The sequence below is a fragment of the Ambystoma mexicanum genome, chromosome 12 (assembly GCF_040938575.1).
Source record: "Ambystoma mexicanum isolate Mex_15411 chromosome 12, UKY_AmexF1_1, whole genome shotgun sequence".
Lineage (NCBI taxonomy): Eukaryota > Metazoa > Chordata > Amphibia > Caudata > Ambystomatidae > Ambystoma > Ambystoma mexicanum.
Window position 1 is genome coordinate 1,229,821,926 of NC_090936.1, and position 19,291 is coordinate 1,229,841,216.

General features: G+C 53.7%; 1 protein-coding gene across 2 annotated transcripts in view; it reads right to left on the minus strand.

The window, feature by feature from the left end:
• Positions 1 to 19,291, minus strand: part of CHST11 (carbohydrate sulfotransferase 11) — a 602,167-nt gene that overhangs the window by 546,371 nt on the left and 36,505 nt on the right. The gene's annotated exons all lie outside the window — the stretch shown is intronic.

Genomic DNA, 19,291 nt, shown 5'->3' on the forward strand with positions numbered 1-19,291 from the left:
CCAGGGGAGGAAACAGTGGGGATCACATCACCCAGTCTCAGGGAGGGTGGGGGGTGGAGGGTGTGAGGGTCTAGTAACCAGGGGAGGAAACAGTGGGGAGCAGACCAACCAGTCTCAGGTAGGGTGGGGAGTGGAGGGGGTGTGGACCTAGTAACCATGGGAGGACACAGTGGGGAGCAGATCACCCAGTCTCATGTAGGGAGGGGAGTGGACGTGTGTGGGTCTAGTAACCAGGGGAGGAAACAGTGGGGATAAGATCACCCAGTCTAAGAGAGGGTGGGGGTGGTGGGTGTTTGGACCTAGTAACCAGGGGAGGAAACAGTGGGGAGCAGATCACCCAGTCTCAGGGAGGGTGGGGGTGGCGGGTGTGTGGACCTAGTAACCAGGGGAGGAAACAGCGGGGAGAAGATCACCCAGTCTCAGGTAGGGTGGAGGTGGCGGGTGTGTGGACCTAGTAACCAGGGGAGGAAACAGTGGGGAGCAGATCACCCAGTCTCAGGTAGGGTGGGGGTGGCTGGTGTGTGGACCTAGTAACCAGGGGAGGAAACAGTGGGGAGTGGAACACCCACTCTCAGGGAGGGTGGGGATGGCAGGTGTGTGGTCCTAGTAACCAGGGGAGGAAACAGTGGGGAGCAGATCACCCAGTCTCAGGTAGGGTGGGGGTGGTGGGTGTGTGGCCCTAGTAACCAGGGGAGGAAACAGTGGGGAGTGGAACACCCAGTCTCAGGGAGGGTAGGGGGTGGAGGGTGTGAGGACGTGGAGGGTGTGAGGACCTAGCATCCAGGGGAGGAAACAGTGGGGATCACATCACCCAGTCTCAGGTAGGGTGGGGGGTGGAGGGGGTGTGGGTCTAGTAACCAGGGGAGGAAACAGAGGGGAACAGATCCCCCAGTCTCAGGTAGGGTGGGGGTGGCGGGTGTGTGGACCTAGTAACCAGGGGAGGAAACAGTGGGGAGCAGATCACCCAGTCTCAGGTAGGGTGGGGGTGACGGGTGTGTTGACCTAGTAACCAGGGGAGGAAACAGTGGGGAGTGGAACACCCAGTCTCAGGGAGGGTAGGGGGTGGAGGGTGTGTGGACCTAGTAACCAGGGGAGGAAACAGTGGGGAGTGGAACACCCAGTCTCAGGGAGGGTGTGGGGTGGAGGGGGTGTGGGTCTAGTAACCAGGGGAGGAAACAGTGGTGATAGGATCACCCAATCTCAGGTAGGGTGGGGCTGGAGGTTGTGAGGACCTAGCCTCCAGGGGAGGAAACAGTGGGGATCACATCACCCAGTCTCAGGTAGGGTAGGGGTGTCTGGTGTGTGGACCTAGTAACCAGGGGAGGAAACAGTGGGGAGCAGATCACCCAGTCTCAGGTAGGGTGGGGGTGGTGGGTGTGTGGACCTAGTAACCAGGGGAGGAAACAGTGGGGAGCAGATCACCCAGTCTCAGGTAGGGTGGAGCGTGTGTGGACCTAGTAACCAGGGGAGGAAACAGAGGGGAACAGATCCCGCAGTCTCAGGTAGGTTGAGGAGTGGATGGTGTATGGACCCAGGTGTTAGGGAGAAGCCGTTCCTTGAAGAGGAGGGTCTTGAGCTCCTTCCTGAACTGTAGCATCGAGGGGACGAGTGGGGTGTGGATTGGGAGGAGGTGCCAGCGTCTTGGGGCACAGACAGAGAAGGCCTGTCTTCTGGTTTTTCCCTTTCTGCCCCGGTGGGGCTGAAGTCTGCATATGTCCTTACCTTCTGCCATTATCATTGGGCTCATCTCTGAGCCGGGTCACGGGCATCTTGTTAGCCGCGCGGGTTGATAAATTGAATAAATGGGGAGTCATTCGGGGACACCCCTGAATTCTGCCTCGATTCCTGCTGCACGTGCCATGGAAGAATGTCTATGATTGTCCCTCCCCCACCCTGAAGAAGCTGGGAACAGATTAAGCATTCAGAGACCTGGGCCTGACGTCCTGACCACACTACCCACACCTCGGCCTGGAGGTTGCCAAGGCTCAGCGGTGTTTTCCTAAGCAGAATATATTTGCCGATGTTTTATTGACGCGCGCTTTTATGGAAAGTTTCATCCGATGGAAACATGCCCTGGAAAAAAACACACTGTTTCGTAGCAGGTTGTGACATTTTCAAAGATGCGAAATATGGGCCAAAACCAAACGTCAGCGGGGCCACCGAGTACACGGGTGCTCCGGGGCTGGGCACCCCTCCCAGGGAAAGGCCATCTGCGCTGAAAGACCCTATACTTTCAATGGGACGTCCGAAAATGTTGCCCACCGGCCCCCCTCGGGAAAATCAAAGCCTACTCCCCTGGTACGTCTGCGCATGGCACGGGAGGAAAACCCCATGCTGGTGGGCCAAGCTGTGCTTCCCCAAGCAGCAGACACTAAAAAAGCAGCCAAAGGGCCACGGAAGAGGGCCACGCGAGCACCTGGTGCAGGCGTTTATTGCCAGAAGTAGCCAAAAATAGAGTTGACTGCACAGCGCCACCTAGTAACCATCACTAGAAGTTCACTTTCAGATCAGAGACACACAGCAATGCACTGTGGGTGTGCAAATTAGCTGCAAAGCTCGTCTTATGCGCCATGGGAAAAGTCACTGGGCCTCATTACAACGTAGGGGGCCGCGGAATGAATGGTGCCGGTAAGGAACCGGCGCCGTTCATTCCGGGCCGCCACATTACAAGTTCTGCAGCGGGTCCCGCTCTGTACGCCTGGCCAGACCAGACGTGCAGAGCGGCACCCGCTAGCAGTCCAGGACGCAAACAGTGGGCCCGTTTTTAGGATCCTCCCCGTTCCCATTGAGCCCTGTGGGGGCTGGAATGGGAATGGGGACGTACCGGGTCCGGCGATAGGGAATCACCGGGCTTGCAAAGGTCAGAATGGGCCAGTAAGTCCCCTTTTGCAGGACCCGCACCGGGCACCCGGTTTGGGGGTAGCCATGCCACTAAAAACGGCATGGCTAGCTCCAAACTCGTAATGAGGCCCACTGTCTTAAAGGCCAGTGCCACACAGCAATGCACTATGGGTATGCAAATTAGCTGTGAAGCTTGCCCTAGGCTCCATGGGAAAAAGTCATCGCCTTATAGCTTCGTCAGCCACAGACTGACAGCTCTCTGGGATGCAATCACCACATCCAGATGCCACCCTCATTGGGTGCAGTTGGACATGCTCCTTCCCCCTAGAAGTTTCTGGAGAATTGGGGCATGTCTGCCATTCACCGTCCATATTATGCTGTTTTTCGTTTTTTTTTTGTAAAGCAATAAAGACACCTTCTTGTTCTGTGTGCATTGAAAAGGCCATTTCAGTTAAAAAGGGACACACGCCGTCACTTAGTAACCGTGACTGGACGTTCTGCTCAAGGTCAGAGCCTCACAGCAATGCACTATGGGTATGCAAATGAGCGGAAAGCTGGCTTTTTGATCTTATGATCTTACAGAGTGGCGCTATTTTCTACAGAGAGCTATTAACCCAGAGGGCTGTGGACCGGTGCTGCTGCCTATGGCTGACTTTCCATTGCTGGGCAATGCCAAGACCTTTCTGGAAACGAGGTATCAGGGGGGAATGATCAGGTATTTTATTGTATTTATTCGACTTCTTATGCAAAGCGCCACACGCCCGCAGGCTTCAGGGCGCACACGGAACAATACAAGACAAAACAGGACGGAGGAGCCAGATTGGAAAAGATCAGAGTCGGATAAAAAGACAAATCAGGGGTGAAGCAAGAGACCACGGCATGGTCTCGGGAGGATAGCTCAGGGGCAACGTGCTCGCCTTGGAAGCAATGCATCACGGAGTAACACAAGTTCGGTCCCGGGTCCGCGCTTAGAAACCTCTGGGCATTAAGCGCGTTATAAATAACCTATCACATCACATCACATCATTAATGAACAGTCCAGGGGCATTATCACGCGATAATGACTGTGCCCTGGGGTTTGAAGCTATTAGTCCCGCTGCTGCGTTTGATGTAAAATAAGTCACTTGGAATTCTTTGCGTTTAACTGCTCAGATGGTAAATGTTCGTTTATTAGCAGTGCTGTGTTGTGACTTCAAGTGTCATCTTGAAAAAGTGCAAATTGCACGCAGGTGGCCAGCAACGTTATGCAGACCAGTGTGCAGAAATAAAGAGTAAAAACGGGCGCCATCGCTTTTACCCTTTCATTTCAATCTCGGTGTTTAAAACATGTCAACGGTGCCTGCACATTCCTCTTTGCGGACAGCGTTTGGATTAAATGTGGGCCGCGTTTGGACTAAGTGAGGGCGGCACTTGGACTAAGTGCGGCCAGCGTTTGGACTAAGTGCGGGCACCGTTTGGACTAGTGAGGGCATCATTTGGACTAAGTGCAGGCAGCGTTTGGACTAAGTGCGGGCCGCGTTTGGACTAAGTGAGGGCGGCACTTGGACTAAGTGCGGCCAGCGTTTGGACTAAGTGCGGGCACCGTTTGGACTGGTGAGGGCATCATTTGGACTAAGTGCAGGCAGCGTTTGGACTAAGTGCGGGCCGCGTTTGGACTAAGTGAGGGCGGCACTTGGACTAAGTGCATGCAGCGTTTGGACTAAGTGCGGGCACCGTTTGGACTAGTGAGGGCATCATTTGGACTAAGTGCAGGCAGCGTTTGGATTAAATGCGGGCCGCGTTTGGACTAAGTGAGGGCGGCACTTGGACTAAGTGCGGCCAGCGTTTGGACTAAGTGCGGGCACCGTTTGGACTAGTGAGGGCATCATTTGGACTAAGTGCAGGCAGCGTTTGGACTAAGTGCGGGCCGCGTTTGGACTAAGTGAGGGCGGCACTTGGACTAAGTGCGGCCAGCGTTTGGACTAAGTGCGGGCACCGTTTGGACTGGTGAGGGCATCATTTGGACTAAGTGCAGGCAGCGTTTGGACTAAGTGCGGGCCGCGTTTGGACTAAGTGAGGGCGGCACTTGGACTAAGTGCAGGCAGCGTTTGGACTAAGTGCGGGCCGCGTTTGGACTAAGTGCATGCAGAGTTTGGACTAAGTGCAGGCAGCGTTTGGACTGAGTGCAGGCAGCGTTTGGACTAAGTGAGGGCGGCACTTGGACTAAGTGCGGCCAGCGTTTGGACTAAGTGCGGGCACCGTTTGGACTAGTGAGGGCATCATTTGGACTAAGTGCAGGCAGCGTTTGGACTAAGTGCGGGCCGCGTTTGGACTAAGTGAGGGCGGCACTTGGACTAAGTGCGGCCAGCGTTTGGACTAAGTGCGGGCACCGTTTGGACTGGTGAGGGCATCATTTGGACTAAGTGCAGGCAGCGTTTGGACTAAGTGCGGGCCGCGTTTGGACTAAGTGAGGGCGGCACTTGGACTAAGTGCAGGCAGCGTTTGGACTAAGTGCGGGCCGCGTTTGGACTAAGTGCATGCAGAGTTTGGACTAAGTGCAGGCAGCGTTTGGACTGAGTGCAGGCAGCGTTTGGACTAAGTGCGGGCCGCGTTTGGACTAAGTGAGGGCAGCACTTGGACTAAGTGCGGCCAGCGTTTGGACTAAGTGCGGGCACCGTTTGGACTAGTGAGGGCATCGTTTGGACTAAGTGCAGGCAGCGTTTGGACTAAGTGTGGGCTGCGTTTGGACTAAGTGTGGGCCGCGTTCGGACTAAATGCGGGCCGCGTTTGGACTAAGTGCAGGCAGCGTTTGGACTAAGTGCATGCAGCGTTTGGACTAAGTGCATGCAGCGTTTGGACTAAGTGCGGGCTGCGTTTGGACTAAGTGAGGGCGGCACTTGGACTAAGTGCGGCCAGCGTTTGGACTAGTGAGGGCATCGTTTGGACTAAGTGCATGCAGAGTTTGGACTAAGTGAGGGCGGCACTTGGACTAAGTGCGGCCAGTGTTTGGAACAAGTGCGGGCAGCGTTTGGACTAAGTGCAGGCGGCGTGTGGACTAAGTGCAGGCGGCGTGTGGACTAAGTGCAGGCGGCGTGTGGACTAAGTGCAGGCGGCGTGTGGACTCAGTGCAGGCGGCGTGTGGACTCAGTGCAGTCAGATTTCGCAGGAACTCGTGTTTTCGAGCTACATGCAGAGTGCACACGTGGGCCTCACATGTATCCCCGGGAGAGGGGCCGGGTGAATTGCTATTTTTGAAGTGGTGGTCCACACATGCACTCTACTCGTGTCTCAGAGATCTTTCCTGGGCCGAAGAGAGTGTGCTTGTGCAAGGCACGAGGCACGTCAGAAGCGGCACGAAGGCGCTCTTCTAGGCGCTGGTGCCTGCCGTGATAATGACGGGCGAGGCGCGTCCCAGGGCGTTGTCAGGGATTAGAGCCCAGCTACTCGGATGTGGGCAGAGGAAATGTGCCCGTCAGCGCCAGCCTTTGAAGGGGGCTCATGTGTCGCTGGGCTAAAACGATCTCTATTTTTACCAGGTTAACTCTATGGTGGGGAATGTGGCCCCTGCCGGCAGGGAGGGGGCGGGGGGGGGGGGGGCTCCAGCAGCACAACAAGGAGAGGATGCCCCGAGTGCCCGCACTGTGCCAGGCAACTGCCATGTGAGAAGGGATGCCACCGCTCTGGTCAGGATGGAAATGATATTATAAAGTGCTTGGCATCTCATTGTCGTGGCTTCATAGCGTTCTAAATAACAGGTGGCGCCATTACCCAAATCAATGGGGTCATTGCATCTCCCGTGGGAGGGCAGGGGCCCAGACAGAGTAATGTACACTAAGGCCGGATTCATGGGAAGGGCGCATTTCTCCCGCAATTGCCGCGCGCCGAGAAGGACACTGCAGGAGCCTGCGCCCAGGATAAAAAACGCGTGCCCCGCGTATTCATGGGATTGTCTGAGAAAAGTAACTGTATACACAAGTCACGCCCCAACATGCCCCAACAGGCAAAGCAAAAGCAGCCAGAACAGCTACCTTTGCATGCACCCCTGGGGGCGAATACATGCACCCCCGGGGGCGAATACACGCACCCTTCAAACAGTGCGTGGGGTCCCCCGCAAGCGAGCCTGCAATCGGGGACCCTGATCGGGGTCTCCCATAACTGTAACCAACCGACACAGGAGGACATGTGCACAGGTGCATTGCGCATGTCTGCGGTATCGCGCATGTCTGCGATGCTGCCCCAAGTGTGTGTCAGTCTCTATTTCAGGCTGGATGGCGAGGTTGGTACTTTCATTCATTTGTGTGTCCAGCTTTGTGATGGCTATTATGTTGTTTACATCTGTGCGCCCATCTCCGGGGGGTTTAAGGCCCTGCTTATCCATCCTAGTGGCTCTGGTGGGTCTTAGGAGTCCCAGGCTGGGGTGGCTGGAGGGTGAAACTTCTCCCTGGCCCGGCCTTTAGAGGGTGTCCTGCTAATCTGTCCACTGTGGTCTAGTGAACAGTCAGGAGTGCATTTCCCCCATCGATGTGCAACACCACCAGGCCCTGCATTATGGTCCAGAAGTCCTGCGGCGGGATGTAGGGTTTGATTTTGCGGTTGATGGAGATTGAGAGCCCGGCCGTTTGCGCATTGTGGGATTGTATTGTAATTAACAGCCCGTAGGCATCTAGTCTCTGAGGCAGACAGGTTGTGTTTCTGGAAGGGCAGGCTGCTGTCAATGGCGACGCCTAAAGATTCGTCTGAATCTGAGCGTTGTGGATCAAATCTTTCGAAATGCACATCATTTAACCATTGTTGGAAGAGTTGCTGTTTAGCGAGGAGACCAATGAGGTTGAATTCGGTCGTGGATGGGTTTAGTTTGAGGTAGGCAGTCGACATCCAGGATTGGACGATGGCTCGCTAATCGCGGAGACTAATGATATCCTTGGCACGTTTTACTGTCGTGTATAACTTATGATATGATGATATGATATGGCATTTATAACGCGCCTATACACAAGTGTTTCAAGGCGCGACGAGGCAAGGGGGGGGGGAACAAAGGGAGGACAAAACAACGATCCTACTAGGCCAGGTGTCATTCAGATCGCGCAAGTGCATGGGAAGGTGGGGAAGGAAAAGTGCGCTTGGGGAAGGGAGAGGGGAAAAGTGCAGTGCATGGGAAGTGCAATAAATATGACACATAACAGCCAGCTAGTGGCAAGTGCAAGGAAGTGCAGACGTAAGTGCTAGTAAGGGGACTGAAGGGATACAGGAAACGGTCCCAAGTGCAGGGGTTGCTAGGGAGGCAGTGCAGGTGGGTAATTGACGGGGCCTGGGCCAGAGATCAGAAGGGTGGCCAGGTAACCAGTGCAATTTCGGTCAAGAATTCAGCAGGGGAGGGGAGGTGAGAAAGCAGAAGCAAAGAGGAAGGTTTTGAGGTGTTTCCGGAACCAGAGATGGTTCTCCTCAAGTTTCAGGGAGGCAGGAAGGCTGTTCCAGAGGGAGGCCCCTGCTGAAGAGAATGATCTGCCACCAACTTGTTGCTTGGAGAAGCGACTGACCCTAAGGGAGTTGGAGGCAGATGAGCGAAGAGCTCGAGAAGGGAGATATTTAGTGAGAGAGCGTTGAAGGTATTTTGGTCCCAGATCCCAGAAGGCCTCGTGTACAATGCAGAGGGTTTTGAACTTAATCCTCGCAGCCACTGGGAGCCAGTGCAGAGATTTCATTCCTGGAGAGATACGATCCCTGGGCTTGAGGCCAAGGACAAGTCTCGCAGTCCTGTTCTGGATGAGTTGCAGAGGGCGGAGAGTAGAGGCAGGAAGATTTAGATAGAGGCTGTTACAGTAGTCCAGCTTGGAGAGGACCAGGGCTTTGGAGACTGTGAGCTTCTGGGGGAAGGAGAGGAAAGGAAGAATACCTCTGAGGAGGTGCAGCTGGTAGTGTGACTTCTTGGAGACGTCAGAGATGTGAGCGGAGAAGGAGAGAGAGGAGTCGAAGATGCCCAGAGGTTTTTAGCCTCACAGGTGGAAGCAGGAAGAGGGCCAAGAGAGGCCGGCCAGAGAGCTGCAGGGAAGGAGGGAGTGGGTGTGCCAATGAGTAGAATCTCAGTCTTACTGGCATTAAGGCAGAGGTCATTGGCGGCACACCATTCCTGTATGGCAGAAAGACAGTTAGAGATGAGGGAAGGAGAAGAGGATGCAGAGGGTAGCCTGAAAATGAGCTGGGTATCATCCGCATAGCACTGAAAGTAGGGGCAGAGAGTGGTGATGCGGTGGGCAAGAAGTGCCAGGTATTGGTTGAACAGCCAGGGAGAGAGGTTAGATCCCTGGGGGACACCACAGGTAGAGAAAAAGATGTCGGAGAGGAAGCACCCAAGTTGGACCTGGGAGGGTCGATTTGAGAGGAAAGAAGTCAGCCACACCAGAGCCTGACCAGTGATACCCAGGTTAACACGGAGACGGTTGAGCAGGATGGCATGGTTGACCATGTCAAAGGCAGAAGAGAGATCAAGCAAGATAAGAACGCAAGGGGTGTTAGAGTCGAGGTTGGTGAGCAGGTCTTCACGGGTGTTCAGGAGAACAGTTTCCGTACTTCTGGCAGCTCTAAAGCCAGACTGATAGTCATGAAGACAACCAACAGATTCAGCATGGAGATTAAGCTGGGAGATGGCCAGTTTCTCCAGGAGCTTGCCCAGGAAGGGAGTGATGGAGATTGGGCGATAGTTAGCCGGGCAGGAGGGGTCGGCAGAGGGTTTCTTAAGAAGAGGGTGCACAAGGGAGTGCTTCGGGGGGGATGGGAAGGCTCCAGTGGCGAAGGAGTGATTGCAGAAATCTGCCAGGGCAGGCGCCAAGGAGTCGATATGATCCTTGATAGTTTTGGAGGAACGGGGGTGAACCTGTTTCGACAAAACTTTCATAGATCGGACTTGTCTAGAAACCTCGTCTGGAGAGAATAGGGGAAAGGCAGAGAAGGAGGGAGGAGGGGTGGCAGCAGAATTTAGCATCATGCTCACAATGAAGGATGAACAGGGCAGGTGAGAGCATGGAGCCCGTTGCTCTGGGTGTCCTGGTGTCTGTCTGAGAGGTAGGCTGAAACCAACCCAGGACAGTGCCAGAGACTCCCATCCTGTCGGCGAGGCGGATACAGCAGTCAACTGTGTTAGATGCAGCCGAGAGGGCAATGAGGCTGTGGAGGCAGGAGTCGCCCGCATCCTTGATTTATGAGAGGAACCCTGACTGATAGTCGGTGTAGTTGCACTATGAAGGTCGCCTGGCTCTAGAGTCGTTATCTCAAAAGACAATGCACAAGACCAGCCTTGAGGGTGTCTAAGAATGACTCTCCAGTGTGGGAGGTCTTAATGAGGCGGAGGAGCGCATCAATTGCTTAACGATGGAGGCGGGATGATATTGTTAGAGTAGGAGGTAGGTTTAAGGGAGGTGAGCGATTTTAGGACATCCGGCAGAGAGAGGGAGAAGATGAGTTGGTCCAGAGGGGCAGTACACGTTCTGTGGTGCAGCGGGGGTTAGCAGGACAGATGTTGATTCAATGATCCATTGGATTTTCACTATTTCTTATATAAAACGTTTTTGATTTAGTCACTTTTCCCAGAATATCGGGGTAAGGTTAGGGTTTGGTACAATCGTTGACTACTTCGAGGAGGCTTTGCTCGGGTTGGAGGCTGCCGCGATGGTGGTGGAGAAGTAATCAGCGTTGGCCTCGGTAATCAGAATCCTACGGTTGAGGCAGAGAGATGTCACTGAGCGATTATTGGAGCCGAGCTCAGGGCGGGGGATGTAATGCGGGCAGATGGTTTGGTCTTTGCGCGGCTGGTTTTTAGGGGGGCATGAGTGTCGCCCAGATTTATAGCCGAGTGTTGAATAGTTCCAGGAGGACTGAGGCAATCCCAGTGCAGGGAAGTCATGGAGCTTGCTTCCAGATCAATGGATGGGGAGCTTTGAATGAGCGGCGTTGAGAGAGGGGGCGTTTAGCCTGACCATTGTGGGCCGTGGTCGAGTGGGTGATCGGCTGCGGGATGGCCGTGTGGTCAGACCAGTCAAGTGGGCCAGGGCCTGTGCAGGTGGTGAGGGTGTGGGGGTGATGTAAAGAATAGCTCTTGGGTGTTGTCGTTGTTGTAAGAGGCGGAGTCATGGATCCGGTCAGTGCGAACAATGAAAGAGTCACTCCTATCAGTTGGTGTGTGCTAAGTGTGGGCGGGTGGGTTTGCTCCATGGAAAAGTCTTTGCCAGACACTGATATCACGATAGAGGCGGGGGAGGTGAGTGAGGTGGGGGCGGGGGAGTGAAGATGTAGGCTTTGGTGTAGCTTGCCCTTACCCTGTGAGAGAAGCGTTCACTTCTGCTGCCTGTGCACACATGCTGCCTATGGACACATGCTGCCTGTGCACACATGCTGCCTGTGCACACATTCTGCCTGTGCACACATGTTGCCTGTGCACACATGCTGCCTATGGACACATGCTGCCTGTGCACACATGCTGCCTGTGCACACATTCTGCCTGTGCACACATGTTGCCTGTGCACACATGCTGCCTATGGACACATGCTGCCTGTGCACACATGCTGCCTTTGCACACATGCTGCCTGTGCACACATTCTGCCCGTGCACACATTCTGCCTGTGCACACATGCTGCCTATGGACACATGCTGCCTGTGCACACATGCTGCCTATGGACACATGCTGCCTGTGCACACATTCTGCCTGTGCACACATTCTGCCTGTGCACACATTCTGCCTGTGCACACATGCTGCCTGTGCACACATTCTGCCTGTGCACACATGCTGCCTATGGACACATGCTGCCTGTGCACACATTCTGCCTGTGCACACATTCTGCCTGTGCACACATGCTGCCTGTGCACACATTCTGCCTGTGCACACATGCTGCCTGTGCACACATTCTGCCTGTGCACACATGCTGCCTATGGACACATGCTGCCTGTGCACACATTCTGCCTGTGCACACATTCTGCCTGTGCACACATGCTGCCTGTGCACACATTCTGCCTGTGCACACATGCTGCCTATGGACACATGCTGCCTGTGCACACATGCTGCCTATGGACACATGATGCCTGTGCACACATGCTGCCTTTGCACACATGCTGCCTGTGCACACATTCTGCCTGTGCACACATGCTGCCTATGGACACATGCTGCCTGTGCACACATTCTGCCTGTGCACACATGCTGCCTGTGCACACATTCTGCCTGTGCACACATGCTGCCTATGGACACATGCTGCCTGTGCACACATTCTGCCTGTGCACACATGCTGCCTGTGCACACATGCTGCCTATGGACACATGATGCCTGTGCACACATGCTGCCTTTGCACACATGCTGCCTGTGCACACATTCTGCCTGTGCACACATGCTGCCTATGGACACATGCTGCCTGTGCACACATGCTGCCTGTGCACACATTCTGCCTGTGCACACATGCTGCCTGTGCACACATTCTGCCTGTGCTGGCAGTGCTGCACAAAACCTCATTTTTTGTGGTCGGGGTACTTGCAATAGTTCTGCCTATGCAGCAATGAAGAGTACCCTTTGTTACCCGGCCCTCCCACCCATGGGCACCCCTTACAAGGGGGACCTCACTTTTTTAAATAAATTAATTGCTTGTTCAAATTGTTTTAAAACATGTATAGTCGTGTGTCAGCAGAGGCCTGGGGCTGGGGGTCGGACTACAGTAACCAGATAGCTACTTACCACTGACCCCCTATTTCCAGACGCGTTTTAGTCCTGAACGTATCCCAACCATCTGTAGGCAAGGCAATGGGGCAAACGACGACCCCCCTGCTGCTTCTATACCTTATGAGTCAACAATAGACAGATGCCACGCTCATGCTCTGGGCCCTGTCAGGGTGAGGGGCTCACGCCCTTGCTTTCGGGGGTGTAGCTTTAGTTTCAGACTATATAAGTACCAGAATGCAATGCGCTGAAAAGAGCAGGTTTAGCATCTCACGCCTGGCATGGGCTCATTGGAGGTGACGTCAGAGCTCCCACTGGGTTGTGCATGTGTGATAAGCACGCGGCTCGTTGTTATGCATGTGTGATAAGCACGCGGCTCGTTGTTATGCATGTGTGATAAGCACGCGGCTCGTTGTTATGCTTGTGTGATAAGCACGCGGCTCGTTGTTATGCATGATGTGCATTCAAGCGAGGGGCTGCATATTTTAACCAGAAGACATCACTCATAGTTCAAGCACCTCATAGTATGCACTCATCAAGAGACCGTTTGCTTTGAACTAAAAGAGACATCACTCCCAGCTCAGCTTCTCATCATTTGGAGTCAGAGACTGCTTAGCAGAAGAAACATCTGCAGTCCTTTTAACAGAAGAGATATCACCCAGAGGCATTAAGGAGAGAACCGCCCCCTTAGTCCTTTAGTAAGGGGGGTGTAGGGACCCCCCCCTGAAGACATGGTTACAGTGTGCATTGTCTGTCTGTACCCCCTAAGTCAGACTCTGCTCAGCGTCAGTGCGGCTGGGGCTGGAACAAGATTGGCTGTACAGGCATGCAGGGGAGCTGCACTGCTGGCAATGCAGTGATTGGGAGCATCCATTGAACGTCGAGTGCTTAAGCAGAAAACGAGCAAGGTAGCCCAGGAGGGTTGGGTGGCTGTTGCTGAGTTCTTGCCCATGTAATGCTGCCCGTACACCCCTCTGGCTTTTTGTAATCCCCTCGTCGGGTGAATGGCACCGCTTGACCAGGGGAGGGGTCGTGCTGGTCGCTGGCTCATATTCATGCGGGTGGGTGGGCGCCGCTGCCCCAGGAGTGAACATCCAATGTTAGCCCCCCATGAACCCGCAGCTCAGTTTCTTAATAACTGCTGCCAGACATGGAAGCAAAGAGCAGCTCTAGAAGTAAACCCTGCAATAAAACGCCCAAAAGAAGGGGTGCAATAATGGCAGGGGGTGCGTGTGTGTAGGGGTGGGGGCGAGGGGGGTCCCAGAAGAAAGCAATTGGCGGCTTTAAGTTTAGGAAACATGCTTCACGTTGGAATGCTCTTTTTTGTTGGTTCATATTCGAGTGTAAGCAGCACATGTAGCAGACAGCCGTGGGCCCAGCACATGGGAGGCCCGCTTTCAACACACATGACCCCGACCCGCACCCCACTGATACTGCTGCCCCTCTGCTCCCGTGGCGCCTGCTTTGGGCAAGAAGAAAGGTCAGGCTGAGCAAGGAGAGACTGTAGAGCCTGAATGCAGTAGGCTGAGGGGGGGCGGGGGGGGCACCTTTTAAGGATGCTGAAGGGTACATCACTCCAGAGGGGGGCACAGCACCAATTAGGGGGGTCCGAGCATCATTTGGGGGCGGATTGCCCACCTGTGCCCATCCTAGGAATGCCTGTTGCTCTCTCTATCTTGGTTTCTCTCCCCCCTCTCTCTCCCTCTCTTTTCTCCCTTCTCTCTCCATTTCACCCTCCCTCTCTTTTCTCCCTTCTCTCTCCCTCTCTCTCCCCTCTCTCCCTCTCTCACTCTCTTTCCCTCTCTCTGCCCTCTCTCTCTCCTTTCTCTCGCTCTCTCCCCCTCTCTCCCTCCCCCTCCCTCCCTTCTCTCTCCCTCCCTTTCTTTTATCCCTTCTCTCTCCCTCTCTCTCCCCCTCTCTCCCTCTCTTTCCCTCTCTCCCTCTCTCTCTCTCTCTCTCTCTCCTTTCTCTCGCTCTCTCCCCCTCTCTCCCTCCCTCTCTTTTCTCCCTTCTCTCTCCCTCTCACCCTCCCTCTCTTTTCCCCCTCTCTCTCCCTCTCTCTCCCCCTCTCTCCCTCTCTCACTCTCTTTCCCTCTCTCCCCTCTCTCTCCTTTCTCTCGCTCTCTCCCCCTCTCTCCCTCCCTTCTCTCTCCCTCACTCTCCCCCTCTCTACCTCTCTCCCCCTCTCTCTCCTTTCTCTCGCTCTCTCCCCCTTTCCCCTCCCTCTCTTTTCTCCCTTCTCTCTCCCTCTCACCCTCCCTCTCTTTTCTCCCTTCTCTCTCCCTCTCTCTCCCCCTCTCTCACTCTCGTTCCCTCTCGCCCTCCTCTCTCTCTCCTTTCTATCTCTCCCCCCTATCTCTCATCCTTCTCTCTCCCTCCCTCCCTGTCTCCATACATCAAGGCTGTCTCTGCTTGGTGGGAATAGCTTGCAGTCTGAGGAAGGACGCCCCCTCCTTCTCCCAGAGGCGGGCTGAGGTGCGCCCAGAGCTTCCGCCTGAGTAAGCGAGGTGGCCTCAGCGAAGGGCCCGTGTAGACAGTCTACTCTGCTCGCCCCGGGCCCCCATATACACATCACACCCTCCCTCTCACCCCCCCCCCCCCCCGGCGGCTTCAGTACGTGTGCCGCACACCCGAAGTCAAGAGGAGGAGTGACGTGTTACTGCGGCCAGACACGGGGGACACGCGTGGAAACTCGTGACTAATAATCGGTGCACATGGGGGGGGGGGGGAGGGCAGGGGAGGTGGGACTGTCTAGTCGCCATGTAGGTTCACAGCAAAGCTGTGCATTACTCAGCGCAAGTCATATGCCTTGATGTGTGGGAATAACGAACATATTGACTGTCAAGCGCCTAGAAGACCATGCGAATATGTGCGCCAAAACAAATCATACTGAGACATGGCGGCGTTTCCCAAAAGCTGCAGCAGCAGCAGGGAGGCCCCCTCCCCACTTCCTGAGAAAGTGCCCCGGGCGAAGAGCAGAGGGTTTCTAGAGAAACTCCAGAAGCCTCCACACTCCAATGATGAACCCAGAAGCACTTTACAGCCTAATAAACTCAGAAGCACTTTACAGCCTAATAAACTCAGAAGCACTTCACACTCCAATGAACTCAGAAGCACTCCACGGTCTAATGAACCCTGAAGCACTTCGCAGTCTAATGAACCCAGAAGCACTCCACACTCCAATGAACCCAGAAGCGCTCCACAGTCTAATGACCCCTGAAGCACTTCACAGTCTAATGAATCCAGAAGCACTCCACAGTCTAATGTACCGAGAAGCACTCCACAGTCTAATGAACCCGGAAGTACTCCACAGTCTAATGAACCCAGAAACACCCTACAATCTAATGAACCCAGAAGCACTTCACAGTCTAATGAAACCAGAAGCACTCTACAGTCTAATGAACCCAGAAGCACCCCACAGTCTAATGAAACCAGAAGCACTCTACAGTCTAATGAACCCAGAAGCACCCCACAGTCTAATGACCCCAGAAGCACTCTACAGTCTAATGAACCCAGATGCACCCCACAGTCTAATGAAACCAGAAGCACTCTACAATCTAATGAACCCAGAAGCACTTCACAGTCTAATAAAAACAGAAGCACTCTACAGTCTAATGAACCCAGAAGCACCCCACAGTCTAATGACCCCAGAAGCACTCCACAGTCTAACGAACCCAGAAGCACTCCACAGTCTAATGAACCCTGAAGCACTTTACAGTCTAGCGAACCCAGAAGCACCCCACAGTCTAATGAACCCAGAAGCACCCCATAGTCTAATGACCCCAGAAGCACTCCACAGTCTAATGAACCCTGAAGCACTTTACAGTCTAGCGAACCCAGAAGCACTCCACGGTCTAATGAACCCAGAAACACCCTACAATCTAATGAAACCAGAAGCACTTTACAGTCTAGCGAACCCAGAAGCACCCCACAGTCTAATGAACCCAGAAGCACCCCACAGTCTAATGAACCCAGACGCACTCCACAGTCGAATGAACCCAGAAACACTTCAGTCTAATGACCCCAGAAGCACTCCATAGTCTAATGAACCCAGAAACACTTCACAGTCTAATGAAACCAGAAGCACTCTACAGTCGAATGAACCCAGAAACACTTCAGTCTAATGACCCCAGAAGCACTCCATAGTCTAATGAACCCAGAAACATTTCACAGTCTAATGAAACCAGAAGCACTCTACAGTCTAATGAACCCAGAAACACTTTACAGTCTAATGAACCCAGAAGCACTTTACAGTCTAGCGAACCCAGAAGCACCCCACAGTCTAATGAACCCAGAAGCACCCCACAGTCTAATGAACTCAGAAGCACTCCACGGTCTAATGAACCCAGAAACACCCTACAATCTAATGAAACCAGAAGCACTTTAGAGTCTAGCGAACCCAGAAGCACCCCACAGTCTAATGAACCCAGAAGCACCCCACAGTCTAATGAACCCAGACGCACTCCACAGTCGAATGAACCCAGAAACACTTCAGTCTAATGACCCCAGAAGCACTCCATAGTCTAATGAACCCAGAAACACTTCACAGTCTAATGAAACCAGAAGCACTCTACAGTCGAATGAACCCAGAAACACTTCAGTCTAATGACCCCAGAAGCACTCCATAGTCTAATTAACCCAGAAACATTTCACAGTCTAATGAAACCAGAAGCACTCTAGAGTCTAATGAACCCAGAAGCACTTTACAGTCTAGCGAACCCAGAAGCACTTCACAGTCTAATGAAACCAGAAGCACTTCACAATCTCATGAACCCAGGAGCACCCACTAGTCCAAGAGCTAGAAAGACAGGAGAAGACCCTCAGAATACACTGGTGGGGGAAACGTCAATAGTCCCACCAATAAAGCAGCCCCGACGCCAGAAACAGAACCCCCAGAATTGCAGAGAAAACGAGAGCCCCCAGCCTAGGGGTGCAACTAGGCTAAACTGGCGGCAGGGGAGCTGACTCGTCAAATGTTGGGAGAGGGGCGAGCTTCATAGACTGTGGGGGAGGGGTATATTTGCTTGTGTGGGGTCGTCTATTTTACACATTCTAATGAGAGTAGTGTGGTTCAGTGTCAATGTTACAATCATTTAACTCTCTCCTTCAGGTCTGAAACCGCACACCGAAGGCCTGCTGCGAGAATGAGCTGTCTCCAGCCCTCTTACCCTTCCAATCACTCCCCTGGCATGCAGGTACGACATGCCATCGACATTTAAATTGCCTAAAAATGTATGCGCATGAATGCTGGTGCCCACAATGAAACGCCTTTCAATGGAAATTGCAGCCATTTGTTACCAGTGCAGCCCAAAGCACTGTTTATCATCGGTCAACCCCAAATTCCTGAGGGTGGGGGGGCAAAAGACCAATTTGCCCAATGGTCGTTCTGCCTCTGCCCCAGCCCCCCAAGGGTATACAGAAAAAAGCCCCCTAACTACTGGAGCACAGAAGAACAGAGGCGTGACTTGGGGTCACCCCAAAAGTAGACTCAGAGAATGTGGGCCCCACACAAGCGAGAAAGTGATTGGAGATGCATCAAGAACATCCAGCAAGTGTAGACCCCCCCCACGGGGTGACACTCAAAGGCCGTGGGGTGACACCCAGAGGCCGTGGGGTGACACTCAGAGGCCGCGGGGTGACACTCAGAGGCCGCGGGGTGACACTCAGAGGCCGCGGGGTGACACTCAGAGGCCGTGGGGTGACACTCAAAGGCCGTGGGGTGACACTCAGAGGCTCCAAGCAGCCCTGCAGATAAGGGTGGTCTGTGCCACTTTTACTCCCTAAAAATAGGCAAATACTCCCAACAAATACAAATAGGGAGTCAAAATACTTCCGACAAAAATAAGAAACATGTTTTTAATGTACATGAATATCTTGCTGCAAAGAAATATTCCAAAACATGTTTATTTTACAGTTAAACACATTGTTATGCCCCTCTCATCTTCTATGGTCCCCCCTCTCTCCTGGTCAGACCACCCCCTTCTCTCCTCCCACCTGGTCCCTATGGCCTTGTGACTGCACCCCCTAATGCGCTGCCAACATTCTACACAAACATCTGCCCGATGAAACGAGTGTCACCTGCTGCCTTCAATTCCTCCTTTGTCCCCCGTTGCCCCCCGACTCTAGCACTGACACTGCCCTCAGCAGCCTCCATCTTTCCATCACCAACACTCTTGGCATTCTTGCCCCAGTCACGAGGATCTGTCTGAAACCTGCCTCAAAGCGAAACACTTGGTACGACGCCGAACGTGCAGCTCTGAAACAAAAGTGCAGGGCAGCAGAACGGAAGTGGCTAACTTCAGGCTCATCCTCTGACAAACTGGCCTTCCGCCTGATCCAGAGACAATACAGACTCGCCATCCGTGCAAGGAAAAGAGCTCCCATTCAGGCAGGGTCTCGGTGCATCCAATATCACGGCTGAACTTGTCAAAATCTGCAGCAAACTAACTAGCCAACCCTTCCGCAGTCTCCCCCTCCCCTTCTCCCTCCCAGGCCTTGTGCAATGCACTGGCCTCACACTTTGCCACCAAAACGCAGGACATTCTAACTACCCTTTCATCACTCCTTCACAACCCATCCCACTCTCCCTCACCTAACTCCCAAGGCCTTCCCGCCACCTTCCTCCTTTTCCTCCTTCTCTACTGTCTCACCTGAAGAAGTTACCAGAGGTGTCCGCGCCATAAGGGCCCCTTCTAAGCAGGTTTCCCCCTGCTCATTCAGGACCATCAAGGATAACATTGGCTCTCTTGCCTCTGCTCTCGCTGATTTCTGCAATCACTC